This window comes from Labrus mixtus, chromosome 19 (assembly GCF_963584025.1).
Source record: "Labrus mixtus chromosome 19, fLabMix1.1, whole genome shotgun sequence".
Lineage (NCBI taxonomy): Eukaryota > Metazoa > Chordata > Actinopteri > Labriformes > Labridae > Labrus > Labrus mixtus.
In genome coordinates this window covers 2,005,001-2,022,500 of record NC_083630.1, presented here as the reverse complement: position 1 = coordinate 2,022,500, position 17,500 = coordinate 2,005,001, and the positions used below count along the sequence as shown (strand labels likewise).

The 17,500-nt window shown below is 44.9% G+C and overlaps 1 protein-coding gene across 3 annotated transcripts in view; it reads right to left on the bottom strand.

Annotated features, from left to right (window-relative positions):
- LOC132994009 (guanine nucleotide exchange factor VAV3) overlaps window positions 1–17,500 on the bottom strand; it is an 82,454-nt gene that overhangs the window by 43,441 nt on the left and 21,513 nt on the right. The window lies entirely within an intron of this gene.

The window sequence follows — 17,500 nt, the reverse complement described above, 5'->3', positions numbered from 1 at the left end:
ATATGCTGCTTCAAACAGAGACTCATGGAAGTCATCTGTTTAACTTGTTACTTTAAATCAGGGATAAAGAATAACGTAATAACATCTGCAGCAGCATCACATGAAGGAGCTGCAGCAGCCTCATGGAGGAGCTGCAGCAGCATCACATGAAGGAGCTGCAGCAGCCTCACATGGAGGAGCTGCAGCAGCATCACATGAAGGAGCTGCAGCAGCCTCACATGGAGGAGCTGCAGCAGCCTCATGGAGGAGCTGCAGCAGCCTCATGGAGGAGCTGCAGCAGCCTCATGGAGGAGCTGCAGCAGCCTCACATGGAGGAGCTGCAGCAGCATCACATGAAGGAACTGCAGCAGCATCATGGAGGAGCTGCAGCAGCCTCACATGAAGGAACTGCAGCAGCATCATGGAGGAGCTGCAGCAGCATCATGGAGGAGCTGCAGCAGCCTCATGGAGGAGCTGCAGCAGCCTCACATGGAGGAGCTGCAGCAGCCTCATGGAGGAGCTGCAGCAGCCTCACATGGAGGAGCTGCAGCAGCATCACATGAAGGAACTGCAGCAGCATCATGGAGGAGCTGCAGCAGCCTCACATGAAGGAACTGCAGCAGCATCATGGAGGAGCTGCAGCAGCCTCACATGAAGGAACTGCAGCAGCCTCATGGAGGAGCTGCAGCAGCCTCACATGGAGGAGCTGCAGCAGCATCACATGAAGGAACTGCAGCAGCATCATGGAGGAGCTGCAGCAGCCTCACATGAAGGAACTGCAGCAGCATCATGGAGGAGCTGCAGCAGCATCATGGAGGAGCTGCAGCAGCCTCATGGAGGAGCTGCAGCAGCCTCACATGGAGGAGCTGCAGCAGCCTCATGGAGGAGCTGCAGCAGCCTCACATGGAGGAGCTGCAGCAGCATCACATGAAGGAACTGCAGCAGCATCATGGAGGAGCTGCAGCAGCATCATGGAGGAGCTGCAGCAGCCTCATGGAGGAGCTGCAGCAGCCTCACATGGAGGAGCTGCAGCAGCCTCACATGAAGGAGCTGCAGCAGCCTCATGGAGGAGCTGCAGCAGCCTCATGGAGGAGCTGCAGCAGCATCACATGGAGGAGCTGCAGCAGCCTCACATGGAGGAGCTGCAGCAGCCTCACATGAAGGAGCTGCAGCAGCCTCATGGAGGAGCTGCAGCAGCCTCACATGGAGGAGCTGCAGCAGCCTCATGGAGGACAGTCCTGGTTCTTAAAGCAGCAGATTTATAGCCTCATTGTTTTCTGGTAAACAAAGTGGCGAGCAGGACGATCCATCTCGCTGCTGCTCCTCGCTCTGCTATTCATCACGCTGGTTTACACGTCGGCCTCCTCCCTGCAGGCTGGATGATGGTGTTGACCAAAGCCACAACCAGCAGACACTCACAGAGACGGAGCATCCATCACATACCTCGACACACACACTCACACACACACACACAGATGTCTGTGTGGCTGACCTGCAGAGTGAATGAGGAAGGAGCAGTTTTCACTTTCACATCGTCTTTTTCAGCTTTGATTAGGCGTTGTGTTTTCATGATCGGCTTTAAAGGATTAAATATTCAGAGGGAGTCATTAATATGTGAAGAGCTGCTCGTCTGATCACCATTTCAGAAAGTGGAGCTGCATCCCAGGCGAGTCCACTCACTGATGTTCAAACTCTGATGTAAGTTTGGGTAAGAGTTTGAAATCTGGATGATCATAAACACGACACAATGAAAAAGGAACACTGACTCCAGATCAGCAGAGAGCAGAATGCGCCTCCACATCTGGACGTGCTGCTGAAGCTGCTCGGCCACAAATAGCCCGCCTGTCACATCTATATGGCAGAAGTGGGTTAGCATCACTTAGCATACCCTGAGGAGTTTCCATTATGATCATGAACAATTAAATACGCACTGTTTCAGTCGCACTGTTCTGCACGTTACTCCTGCAGCTGTGTGCGAGCTCTCGTTCGGGAAGCTCTCCCTCCATGCTTCGCCTCACTGACTTCATATCTGGGAGTCAAATCGGACACATTATGTTCTCATTACAGACGCTAACATGAGGCTGACACATGAAAGAGATGTTTGGTTCAGCTAACGTTCTGAGGAGATATTTTTAGTCTTTCTCATCTTTAAAGCGATGATATGGAGAGTGACTGAAGAACGCACTGATCCTCATTTCTTTAACCTAAATCCTCCGCTCTGTATTCATCTTCAGCCTCGTTTGGATCCACACGCACACTAAAAATCCTTTGGCCCACTATCACCACTTCTATACTTCAGTAATCGAGTCAGGATTTATTCTTACTGCCACTGCAGGGAACTGTTCTTTCTGTTCGTCCTGAGGGTTCAAGTGTTGTTTAAAAGATGGAAGACATAAAGATGAAATCTTTAAAACTCCATCATGGAACAGAATCCTAAACATCATAGAGAGCTGTGGTGGACCCTGAAGCTTCAGTGTTTATCCAGCTCTGCATGGGTCTGTAAACCTTTCTGTGTTCTAACCTCTCTATATTTATATTTTATCTGTGGTTCAGTCATCGAGAGGGAGATGAATAGTTGATCCACATCAGTAAAGCGGACCACAGCTCCTCATGGAAGACGAATCAAAGCTTCCTCAGCATCTATTATGTCCCTCCTGCATCCATTCAAACATCTCTCAAACGCCGTCTGTCTGATGTTTTATCACAGACGGATGAGATGTGGGGAGCTGATGGTGTTTCTGAGCAGAGAGCGGAGGATGGAGATTAGAAATGTCCTCGCTCTGACTGACAGCTCATCCACCCACTCCACCTCCAGCTCTGTGAGGCAGCACGGAGAAAAAAGAAAAGAGCTGCTGTGACACACATACAGGCCTGAGCACGCCTCCTGAAGCTTCTTTATCTTACAGAAGAACATCTCAGAGAGATCAGAAGAACATAAACGTGTGTAATGGCTCCTCGCCGTTCGCTGCACAGATGACAGACACCGCCGCCGGCTGCTCATCAAACACTTTCAAGCTAAGTTTGAAAGATGTTTCAGAGACTAAAACTAAAATCTCCCTCCATCGCCTTCTTTGAAAGAAGTCTGCCGCTGCTCGAGGGAAACGTGCCTCTCAGCGAGGAGAGAGAAACATTCATCCGTCTCGGTGCATCGCCACCCATCTGGAAGAAACGGCTGAATGGCGAGCAGCTCCTGATCTGAATGTGAAGTCACCTGCAGCAGTCATTTCACAGCTCGTGTCAAATACGCAGAGAGGCTGCCTGCTGTCTTTTCAACATCCAGTGAAGACTGCTCACAGCTGCTGCGAGGTAATCTGATTTCATATCAGCCGCTCCTTACTGACAGATGTTAGGGTTAGAGTGAAAAACCTCTGATCCAGATCTGTGTAGTCTACAGTCACAAACATGTCACACACTGATCGCTCTTCATCGTGTGTTACTGGAAGAAAGTCAAACTCTCCAGCTCGCACACTGGGATCTTTTCTAAGTCATACACTGATGATTTATTCCTTCAGAGAAGAGTTATTCCACATCTTAGTAAATATTTCAACAGGTCTTCTGGCCTCTAGGTGGAGCTACAAAGCACTGACTGCCTTCACCAGCAGCCGGCCTCGGTGAAGCAGCCATGTGTGTTTGTGTGATGTTGTGTACTGTATACTGTTGTTTTTCTCTTTACTCTCACTGTTTGCTGATTGCTGTCAAACCTGAACAGAGCTGTGAAGTAGAATACCCAGCCTCAGACCCACATGACCACATGGTCTTGGTTTCTATCCTCTAAAGATGGTGTCTCTGTCTGCCTGTTGTCGCCCGTCCTGTCATCGACTTCAGTTGAAGATCATATCCTCTGTGCTTGTTTACATCAGAGTAGTAGAGCGAGGAGAGCGGGTTCATAACCAGTCTGTGGCTACAGCGCCCACTAGTGGTGAGTCGGTCAGAGTACAACATTTGACTGGCATGATTTGGCAGGCCAAAATATGAATCATTTGTTAAACTGAGTAGTTCTGGTGCCGACTGGCGAGGGAGATGACGTTTTACCGTCCGGTCGACTAGATGTGATGATCTGTCGTCCTGGACCTGAGTTCAGATTATTTAAGGTCTTAGAGAAGAAGGTTTAAAAACTGCAGAAGAAGAATTAAAATCTGACGCACCTTTGAATGCAGCCGTCTAAATAAATGTTAAATAATCAAATACACCATCAACTACGACGGATCAGAGCAGTGTGTGTGTGTGTGTGTGTGTGTGTGTGTGTGTGTGTGTGTGTGTGTGTGTGTGTGTGTGTGTGTGTGTGTGTGTGTGTGTGTGTGTGTGTGTGTGTGTGTGTGTAGGCAGCACAGCGTTAGTCAGAAAGTAGGACAGATAGGAGGTGGGGGGGGGGGGGGGTGAGACCTGCTCTGAGTCTTTGATCCTGACCATGGTGGCTAAGCTTCACACGCTGCTGCAACTCAGCAGAGGACAGAAATACCTGCACGTCTCAAAACACACACACACACACACAAACACAAACACACACACACACACACACACACACACACACACACACACACACACACACACACACACACACACACACACAAACACACACACACACACACACACACACACACACACACACACTGAGGTTCTCTCAGGCAGAGAGACTGACGACTGTAAAAACTGTTTTACTGATATAAAATGATGATGTCATTTATCACTTTATATTTGAATAAAGTTGATAAAATGCCACATTAACAAACATAAACACATTAATGTAACAGTGTGTTCTTTCTTTAGCAGGCGAGGAGCCTCAGATGATGAACACATCCCGCCCTCTTGAGTGTTCTTATTGGAGGACGACGTGCAGTGTTTATGTGACACACACTCGATGGGAGGCTCCCTTTGAACTGCACACACACGCTTTCACATACACACACACACAGACACACTCCTGTAAGCATGAGACAAAGAGGAGATGGAAGTGTAGTTGAAGCCGTTTTAAAATCTCATCTGTCATTTTCTCTCGTTAGCTAATCGACTGCGTCTCTCGGGGGAAGGAGGTCAAATTCAGAGGACAACGTGAAGAACTGTCATGATTTAAGAAGTAAATTCATGACAAAGAAACATCACAGACTGATGGAAACTGTCTGAGATTTAAATGTCATACATATCTGAGATTAAAGTCATTAAATACATCAAACATGTTTGTGGTTTCGGTGGTTAAAGACTGACGCGTCTTCACTCTCGCTTGTTATGATTTTATTTAGAGAGAGGATAGAGTCAGAAATCAGAGAGAGAGAGAGGGGAACGAGATGCAGGACAGGGGGCCACAGGTCGGATGTGGAGGACCTGACCTCCGTACCTGTGGCGCGCACACTGACCACGAGGCGACCGGCGCCCCCCACTTTTGTGTTTTTAGGAGGATTTGTTTCATCGACCAACCACAAGAAGAACATGACCAGAGTTTAGAGCCAACAGCCTCCAACAGTTCATACCTGCATCTCAGGTTCCCAGAGTTCAACGCAGACACCTGCTGATCGTACAGCTCTGCAAGCTCTTGAAACAGCGGTCTGAACAGGGCTAAAGTAACATACTGGTAGAGAGGGGAGTCACATCAGACTGAGAACAGAGAGACAGACTCAGGAGATCAGGGGAAGTCCAGCTGTCTCTGTCTCACACACACACACACACACACACACACACACACACACACACACACACACACACACACACACACACACACAGAGGGGCCTAGTGTGACCATTTCCTCTTCCTGTTTCCTGCTGCTCACTGAGACCTTAGATGAGTCACTCTCAGGGGGATGTCTCCCTCTCACACACACACACACACACACAAACATCCTCACTCATTCACGTCTCCTCCGTCTTGCTCCAACACACCTATTTTCATCAACCCTGTTTGACCAAATAATACCAGATTGAACCTCTGGTGCCGAATAATGAGTCAGATGCTGAAGTGTAAAATCCTGCAGTTCCTCCAGTGTCCACTAGAGTCTGTCTCCTGCAGTGAGTCAGTCCCCATAGAGCCCCATGTTAAAATAAACATGTTTACAGTCTGGTACAAAAACAGTTTGGGTCTCTAGAGCTCATTTCTTTCTTCGACTGTACGGGCTGAATGTTTATTCAACTTACCTGTTTACATTATATTAAGACTTAAAGGGATGTAGAATTAGGGGGCGTGGCCTCTTTGAGTGACAGCTGGGAGCTGCTAACTGTCTGCTAATTCAGTCCCTGACCTTTAACCTCTGGGCCGTGTTTGTGCTGTTAGAACCTTGGAGATTTGTTCATGTGAATATCAGACTAATAATCCGTCTCTCTGTGAGCTTTATTGTACTAACAGACCGTCCAACAAGACTGAGCTCAACTTTTTACAACCAGTCACATCAGAACTTTATTTTATTTACATGTTAGCAACAATTAGCAGCTAATCTGAGTCTGTGAGAGCCACACCTGGACTGTTGGCTCGCTCAGTGTTTGTCATACTGTATGTAGATTTCTGTTCTTGGAGACTGTTTTTTTCAGAGAAGATCTCGGGCTGCAGAAAGGAGCGTGAGCTGGCGTCTATAACTGGGACATTATTTTGATTCATGGCTGAAATAAATAAAATACATTCTTGTTAGACACATCTTTTAAAGATGTCGTTATAACCCAGGTAACCTCTGATCTCGTGTCCAAGTCGTCATACTTCCTGTTGAAAAAACTTGCTGCCCTCATCATGACTCAGCGTTTCACTTCTGTTTTATCGTTCATTCTCGTCTTTTTCTGTCCGCTGCTTTAACACAGAGTCAAAGTGCTGACGGGACGTTTCCACTCTCTGTCTCATGACGGACAGTTTCCTATGTGTGTGGAAAAACGGAGTGCCATGAGCGACCTGTTAAATAATGCAGCACGCTTTAAACCGACACCAGCAGGACGACGGCGTCCTGGCTGACCTCAGAGCTGCTGTTCCACACGTCGTCATGTTACAGATTAAAGAAGTCACTACGAGGAGCTCATCGACGCCGTGAACACGTTTAATGTTCCTTAACGTGTAAATCATGTGAAACAGACCGCAGAGCTCCAAGTGTTTTTATCAGATGAGGATGAATGATTCCTTCACCTCCACGTCTTCATTCACTGATTCTCTTCTTTAAGGATGAATAACTGAAACTCCTCTAAAGCTCAGATCATCTGTTATGTTTCTCCATAACTTCCTTTCAATGAGTCAGAACGAGGCACACCTGCATGCATTCATCTGTTTAACATGTAAATCAGTAATGAGGGATTGAATCCTGCAGCTGCACGCTGTTCATGGCGTACAGACACAAAGAGTCACAAAGAGACAAATCTTTCACTCCAGCAAAGTGTTGGGACTGAACAATTCTTCAAGAAATGAAGGGACGTTAAAGTGACACAGAGGAAATCACTGTGACAGAACAAAGCATGGTGCAGTGATTAGTTCCCATCAAATCTACATATAAAACACAAGACGTGCAAAGACTGCTGCAGATGAAGGAACCAGAGAGAGAGAGAGAGAGAGAGATGCTGCACTGCTCAGGAAGTCTGATCCATGTGGTTCAGGTGAGCTGATTTAAGAAGGGACAGAAAAGATGATCAAATACACGGTAAAAAAAAAGGGTCGTATCATCTGAAGACCCTGATAAAAGTGTCAAAAACACAAATACACCTCAGAGCATGCAAAACGAGACGTGCTGGGGGAGGGGGAGGGGGAAGAGAGACAGAGGCAGACAGTATTTATTGATTAGTGTCTTCCTGCTCAGTTGGCTGTGATAAATGTAACTTCTACTAAAGGCCGATGCAACCCCCCCCCCCCCCCCCCCCCCCGTCCTAATCTTCATCTCTACCCCCCCTCCTTTGTCCTTCAGCGGTGCTCCTGCAGCAGTTCTGAGTGCTCAGATATCAGATGTCTGCTACGTGCTAATGGACCCTCAGGGGGGTCAGTCTCTGCAGGGACAGGCCGCTCTCCATGCAGGTCTGACTGTATAAAGGATGTTCTATATATCGGCTTGATTGAGCTGTTTCATTAAAAATCACATGCTGGCTCTTTCAGGGACCCCCCTCCTCTGACTGTGAGGGGGCTTTCTCACAGACGCCGTTCTCTCCAGGAGGATTACCAGAGCAGACGTTTGACTCTACAGCCTGGTACGTGTCGTTCGGTTAAATGTGTAATTAACCCGTCAGCCTTAAAGAGCCATGAAGCCTCCTGAACACATTCATTAGTCTGGGTGGGAGAGCAGAGCTGCACTTCATCATCTGAGTTCTGCTTCAGACGTTTATTATCCTCAGACACAAACAGAGTGAAAACATGATGGAGGTTTGAGGTGCAGGTTTGAACACATTCAGAAAGAGTCAGTGAGACTCACAGCTGAGCTCCCTCTGCACACATTAGGACTTACTCAGGAGTAAGCGCCGATGGCTGAGCTCCAGTTGGACTGTATCATGCTGGCCTGCTTCAATTGAATGGAGGCATCACTGTTAGCACATTACCGTTAACACCCTGCAGTTAGAAAAGGGTCAAACGATTCCAGCATGGTCTCTTCTTGTGCTGCAAACTCTGGGATTAACACTTCAGAAACTGAGAATCTGTGCAACTCAGAGGTTCTTACGTTACAATATCTATATGATCATTTATATCAAAATAAAGTCAGGGCTGGTCATTTCCTCCAGAGACACTTTCTGACAAGATTCTGGTTGAAATTGTCTTTAGGTCCTGACAGAAATTAATATCTCATGTGCTCTGAAAAAGGAACAAAGAAAATCCATCATCTGTATCAGTTTGTAAGTCTGTAAAAACTTCAACCAATGTCTGCCACGAGGTACCAATCTGATGAACCAATCAGACGCCTCCCTGTCTCCCTGCTCGCTCTCTACCTCTTGCGTGCTCTAGCTCAAACTCAAAGCATGAGCTGAGGTCCGCTTCTGGAGCAACGGCGCTAGTTTTCAAAATCATGCTAGAAAATAACCCACCCTGCCTTTAAAGGAGAATGCAGACAATAATTGTTGCTTGGGTGTCTCGGGCTTTCTCGCTCCATGTCCTATTGTTTACGGTGAGAAGGCAGACTCAGAGGGCAGAACAACACCTAGCTGTGGGAGTGTCACCCACCTGGGGGAGGGGCTACTGCCCTTTGTGATGTCATGAAGGGGAAATCTCCAAACGGTCTGTTTGAGCACACATTTTCTTTTTTGAGGGAGAGTGAAGTTTTTAGTGTGCAGACTCTCTCACAGTCAGCCCTCTGGGTGATGTCTGTTCTCCTCCATGAGTCACATTGTGTAGTGAAAGCTTTAAGTCACTATGATCCAACACAAGCTGCAGCATCAGCCTTCAGCCATGTTAAAGAAAACTCTGCTCTGTGAGTGTAGAGATGTGAAGCTCGGAGTTCACGCTGTGAGAAACATCCTCCACGCTTCACTCTCCTTCACTCACAACTCTGCTGCCAAACAATGTGGGGGCAGCTGCTGCAGCGCTGAGAGCTCTGTGGATAATTCATGGACCTCACTGACAGAAGTCTCATAAAACGTGTGATTTTCACATCGTCATCATGATGACACATGATGTGTGTGTGTGTGTGTGTGTGTGTGTGTGTGTGTGTGTGTGTGTGTGTGTGTGCTGAGCTGGGTCGACTCTGATTGTTTCAGGCTGTCAGAGAGAAACTTCTTTGATGATTGTGGACGTCTGTTTGATCCCTGCGTGGCACCAAACCACCAACCTCTGCTCAACACAGTCCTCCTTTTTTCATCTGGAAACCAAACAGCTTTCTGCTGCAGAAACACACTGAAATACACACTGATACACACTGATACACACTCTGATACACACTGATACACACTGATACACACTGATACACACTGATACACACTCTGATACACACTGATACACACTCTGATACACACTGATACACACTCTGATACACACTGATACACACTGATACACACTGATACACACTGATACACACTGATACACACTGATACACACTCTGATACACACTGATACACTCTGATACACACTCTGATACACACTGATACACACTGATACACACTGATACACACTGATACACACTGATACACACTGATACACACTCTGATACACACTGATACACACTCTGATACACACTGATACACACTGATACACACTGATACACACTGATACACACTCTGATACACACTGATACACACTCTGATACACACTGATACACACTGATACACACTGATACACACTCTGATACACACTGATACACACTGATACACACTGATACACACTGATACACACTCTGATACACACTGATACACACTCTGATACACACTGATACACACTGATACACACTGATACACACTCTGATACACACTGATACACACTCTGATACACACTGATACACACTGATACACACTGATACACACTGATACACACTCTGATACACACTGATACACACTGATACACACTGATACACACTCTGATACACACTGATACACACTCTGATACACACTGATACACACTGATACACACTGATACACACTGATACACACTGATACACACTGATACACACTCTGATACACACTGATACACACTCTGATACACACTGATACACACTGATACACACTGATACACACTGATACACACTGATACACACTGATACACACTCTGATACACACTGATACACACTGATACACACTGATACACACTCTGATACACACTCTGATACACACTGATACACACTCTGATACACACTGATACACACTGATACACACTGATACACACTGATACACACTGATACACACTCTGATACACACACTGATACACACTGATACACACTGATACACACTGATACACACTGATACACACTGATACACACTGATACACACTCTGATACACACTGATACACACTGATACACACTCTGATACACACTGATACACACTCTGATACACACTGATACACACTGATACACACTGATACACACTGATACACACTGATACACACTGATACACACTCTGATACACACTGATACACACTGATACACACTGATACACACTGATACACACTCTGATACACACTGATACACACTGATACACACACTGATACACACACTGATACACACACTGATACACACTCTGATACACACTGATACACACTGATACACACACTGATACACACACTGATACACACTCTGATACACACTGATACACACTCTGATACACACTCTGATACACACTGATACACACACTGATACACACACTGATACACACTCTGATACACACTGATACACACACTGATACACACACTGATACACACTGATACACTCTGATACACACTGATACACACTGATACACACTCTGATACACACTGATACACACTCTGATACACACTGATACACACACTGATACACACTGATACACACTGATACACACTCTGATACACACTGATACACACTGATACACACTGATACACACTCTGATACACACTGATACACACTGATACACACTGATACACACTGATACACTCTGATACACACTGATACACACTGATACACACTCTGATACACACTGATACACACACTGATACACACTGATACACACTGATACACACTGATACACTCTGATACACACTGATACACACTGATACACACTCTGATACACACTGATACACACTCTGATACACACTGATACACACACTGATACACACTGATACACACTGATACACACTCTGATACACACTGATACACTCTGATACACACTGATACACACTGATACACACTGATACACACTGATACACACTGATACACACTCTGATACACACTGATACACACACTGATACACACTGATACACACTGATACACACTGATATACACTGATACACACTCTGATACACACTGATACACACACTGATACACACTGATACACACTGATACACACTCTGATACACACTGATACACACACTGATACACACTGATACACACTGATACACACTGATACACACTCTGATACACACTGATACACACTGATACACACTGATACACACTGATACACTCTGATACACACTCTGATACACACTGATACACACTGATACACACTGATACACACTCTGATACACACTCTGATACACACTGATACACACTGATACACACTGATACACACTCTGATACACACTGATACGCACACTGATACACACTGATACACACTCTGATACACACTGATACACACTGATACACACTGATACACTCTGATACACACTCTGATACACACTGATACACTCTGATACACACTGATACACACACTGATACACACTGATACACACTGATACACACTCTGATACACTCTGATACACACTGATACACACTGATACACACTGATACACACTCTGATACACACTGATACACACTGATACACACACTGATACACACTGATACACACTGATACACACACTGATACACACTGATACACACACTGATACACACTGATACACACTGATACACACTGATACACACTGATACACACTCTGATACACACTGATACACACTCTGATACACTCTGATACACACTCTGATACACTCTGATACACACTGATATACACACTGATACACACTGATATACACACTGATACACTCTGATACACACTCTGATACACACACTGATACACACTGATACACACTGATACACACTCTGATACACACTCTGATACACACTGATACACACTGATACACACTCTGATACACACTGATACACACTGATACACACTGATACACACTCTGATACACACTGATACACACTGATACACACTCTGATACACACTCTGATACACACTGATATACACACTGATATACACACTGATACACACTCTGATACACACTGATATACACACTGATATACACACTGATACACTCTGATACACACTCTGATACACACTGATACACTCTGATACACACTGATACACACTGATACACACTGATACACACTGATACACACTGATACACACTCTGATACACACTGATACACACTGATACACACTGATACACACTGATACACACACTGATACACACTGATACACTCTGATACACACTGATACACACACTGATACACACTGATACACACTCTGATACACACTGATACACACACTGATACACACTGATACACTCTGATACACACTCTGATACACACTGATACACACTGATACACACTGATACACACTGATACACACTGATACACACTCTGATACACACTGATACACACACTGATACACACTGATACACACTCTGATACACACTGATACACACTCTGATACACACTGATACACACTGATACACACTGATACACACTCTGATACACACACTGATACACACTGATACACACTGATACACACTGATACACACTCTGATACACACTCTGATACACACTGATACACACTGATACACACTGATACACACTGATACACACTGATACACACTCTGATACACACTGATACACACTGATACACTCTGATACACACTGATACACACTGATACACACTGATACACACTCTGATACACTCTGATACACACTGATACACACTCTGATACACACTGATACACACTGATACACACTGATACACACTCTGATACACTCTGATACACACTGATACACACTCTGATACACACTGAGACACACTCTGATACACACTGATACACACTGATACACACTGATACACACTCTGATACACACTCTGATACACACTCTGTTACACACTCTGATACACACTCTGATACACACTGATACACACTGATACACACTCTGATACACACTGATACACACTCTGACACACACTCTGATACACACTCTGATACACACTGATACACACTGATACACACTGATACACACTCTGATACACTCTGATACACACTGATACACACTCTGATACACACTGAGACACACTCTGATACACACTGATACACACTGATACACACTGATACACACTCTGATACACACTCTGATACACACTCTGTTACACACTCTGATACACACTCTGATACACACTGATACACACTGATACACACTCTGATACACACTGATACACACTCTGACACACACTCTGATACACACTCTGATACACACTGATACACACTCTGATACACACTCTGATACACACTGATACACACTCTGATACACTCTGATACACACTGATACACACTCTGATACACACTGATACACACTGATACACACACTGATACACACACTGATACACACACTAATACACACTGAAATACACACTCTGATACACACACTGAAATACACACATTGAAATACACACTCTGATACACACTCACAGACGAGGCCTGTGTCCTCCGGCTGGTTGGTACCATAATAAACAGATTATTAGTCTGATATTCACATGAACAAATCTCCAAAAGGCTCTAACAGCACAAACACGGACCCAGAGGTTAAAGGTCAGGGACTGAATTAGCTGAGGGGACACCTAGTAGCTCCCACCTATCGCTTAAAGAGGCCACGCCCCATATTCTACGGCAGTTGGTGAAGTTGTGCCAGAATCCCGACTCTGCTACTGCAGCTCCCTGACCTCTGGTGCTCTCCACCCTTCCTCTCTCTCTCAGGTGTGTATCAAAGTGTGTGTGTGTGTGTGTGTGTGTGTGTGTGTGTGTGTGTGTGTGTGTGTGTGTGTGTGTGTGTGTGTGTGTGTGTGTGTGTGTGTGTGTGTGTGTAGCCAATATCAGCAGCCATGTTTTACAACCTCTCTTCCGGCGGGACTCAGGACTGTGGATTAACATGTTGGTTACTTTTTACCAAGAAACAAAGGAACTGATCAATGATTTAAGTCTCCCTCTCAGACAGGCTCTGGAGGACAGGATATTATAAACTTTTACAACACCTGGAATAAACAACCAAGCGGAAACAGAACACTCTGCTATCTACGAATTGACCCCAAAGACATGAACTGTGACCGAAACCATGAATACGTAACCTTCATAATTATACATTTAGACGTGTTATAAAGCATACTATTTGATATTAGCTATAGAAGGTGTTATTATATCTACTTTATTAATATGTCTTATTAAGAATGCTGACTGTATAACATGGTTTTGTTCACCTACAGGCTGGGATTAACTGAGGATGTTCCCAGATGGTATGATTTTCATCTCAACATGAATCTGATAGAAATGTTTGTCTAAATATATGACGTGAACCTACATCAACGTGGATCTGATAGAAATAATATCAAAATGAATGTATGGTGACGTATATATGTTTAGATTCTTCTTCTTAATCGTATTGAGTAAACTTGGTTTAGTTTAAACAATTGTCCTCCGGTCAGAATGGGAGTCACCCGTGGGTGGCCCCCTCTCTTGCAGCTGATAAGAGTTCAGACTCAGCTCAGATCTCCAGGTTAGGTTCTAGCTTCTTGCTCTTGCTCACTTCTCTTCGGACTTCAGTTCAAATCACCTTAAGACTTTTAAGTTTGTGCCGTAGAGACGAGTCTCTGCTGAACTTTTATTTTCAACGCACATTTTTTGAAACATCAATTATTTTTGCTCAAACAAGGTTTTTGAACTTTCTTTGAAGTCTTTTCTCTTCAATTTTGAACGCCAATTCCTTAGTTTGGATTCATCGAGATGGCCATCCGGTTAATCTGAATTGGAAATCGACGTATCAAAAGACTATTTTTTCCTTTTTTTTTTTCCTGTTGGATTCTTTTGGAGCTTGTGAGACGACGGCTGAACCGATGTACAATCTCCATCCCAGCTGCACACTCCGACCAAGTTGTTAAGGTATCTAATCTGGCCCGTGGACCTCTCTGGGCATGTAAAGAACCACTTGTCAGAGACTGAAACGTGGGACCAGTCTTCGGAGTTCAATTGAACACATCTCACAGTAAGACTGCTGGTGGCAAGGGGTGTTGGAAGATTAAGTCTTGAGTCGTGTCTATTCAGAGCCCTCCTTTAAATCCAAATAGAATCCCAAAATTCCTTTATCAACCTTTTCTTTTTGACCATTTTCTGATTAAGTCATTCAAACAATACCGCGTCTTATCTCATTACTAAATATATAATGTCACCATACATTATAATTGCATCATCCTGATCATAATAATCATATTCTTTATCTGTTTCATCTATACATTATTGTTTACCCTTTTTATATTAAATTTTACACATAAAATTCAGGACTTTGTCTGTGTGTTTTCTTGTTTAACATTCCTAGAGCTTACTTTTTTCAAGATATAAAACTGACTGATTAATTAATTACTACAAGTAATATTAATTTCCTTACTTTGTGAGGTGGTGCCCTTTCTGAATCCGAGGTTAAATAAAGATATAATATCTTAATAAATTAATTACGCTACGTGTGTGTGTGTGTGTGTGTGTGTGTGTGTGTGTGTGTGTGTGTGTGTGTGCAGCCAAGTTTGTCTTCCCCCTGCAGACTCTGAAACCCTCCATGTGTCTGTAGGACAGATGTGCAAACCAGATGTTGGTGCACTGAGGGGAGAGGGCTGCACACAGACAGAGTGGCTGTGTTTGTTTCTGCAGACAGACACAGTTTGGATCAACATCAAGTCGGAATCTTTGTTTGTTCGCTTCGTCGAGTGAAAACACACAATATCTCACACCTCCGCCAGAGACCGACGCCCCATCAGAGAGAGGAGGAGGAGGAGGAGAAATAACCGGGCTGTGTGTTAAAGTTCATCTCCTGTGAGCTCAGATGAAAACACGTCCGGTCGACAGCAGTCAGGAAAACACCGTCAGATTACACACAGAGCAGTTCCAGCTCTGTTTCCTCACACACACACACACACACACACACACACACACACACACACACACACACACACACACACACACACACACACACTTTAAATAAACAGGAACACTTTCACCAATGGTGCAGCAGATATTTTTAAAAATAAAATAAAAAGGAAGGACGTCAGGTGAGTGAAAGCCTCGCTCGTCCCCTCCTCCCACTCTCCCTCCATCATATACACAGCTCCCTCTCATCTCCTCCTCCCCTCAGCTCCTCCTCTCTCCTCCTCTCATCTCCTCCTCCTCTCTCCTCTCCTCCTCCCCTCTTCCTCTCTCCTCTCTTCTCCTCCTCTCAGCTCCTCTCTCCTCCTCTCTCCTCCTCCTCTCTTCTCCTCCTCTTATCTCCTCCTCTCTTCTCCTCTCTTCTCCTCTCAGCTCCTCCTCTCATCTCCTCCTCTCATCTCCTTCTCTCTTCTCCTCTCTCCTCCTCCTCTCTCCTCTGTCTAATTAAACCTCCGGGGGCCTCAGAGGGTCTCCGAGCTGTCAAAGAGCTGCAGACAGGTTCACAGCGGAGAACAACAGCGCGATCAAAGTAATGAACCTCAGGGCAGATTTTTAACCCCTCATAAAGCTCAGACCGTCTCGCTCTAATGAGAGGAAGCGATTAAAGTGCTGGCTCATCCTGCTGACTTCAGCTGCCTCAGAGCGGCTTCATTAGCACCTTTAACGAGGAAACAAATCCTGATCCACCATTCAACGAAAGCAGCCGCGATGGTGATCAACTTCGGACATTTATACCCGATATGGATAAA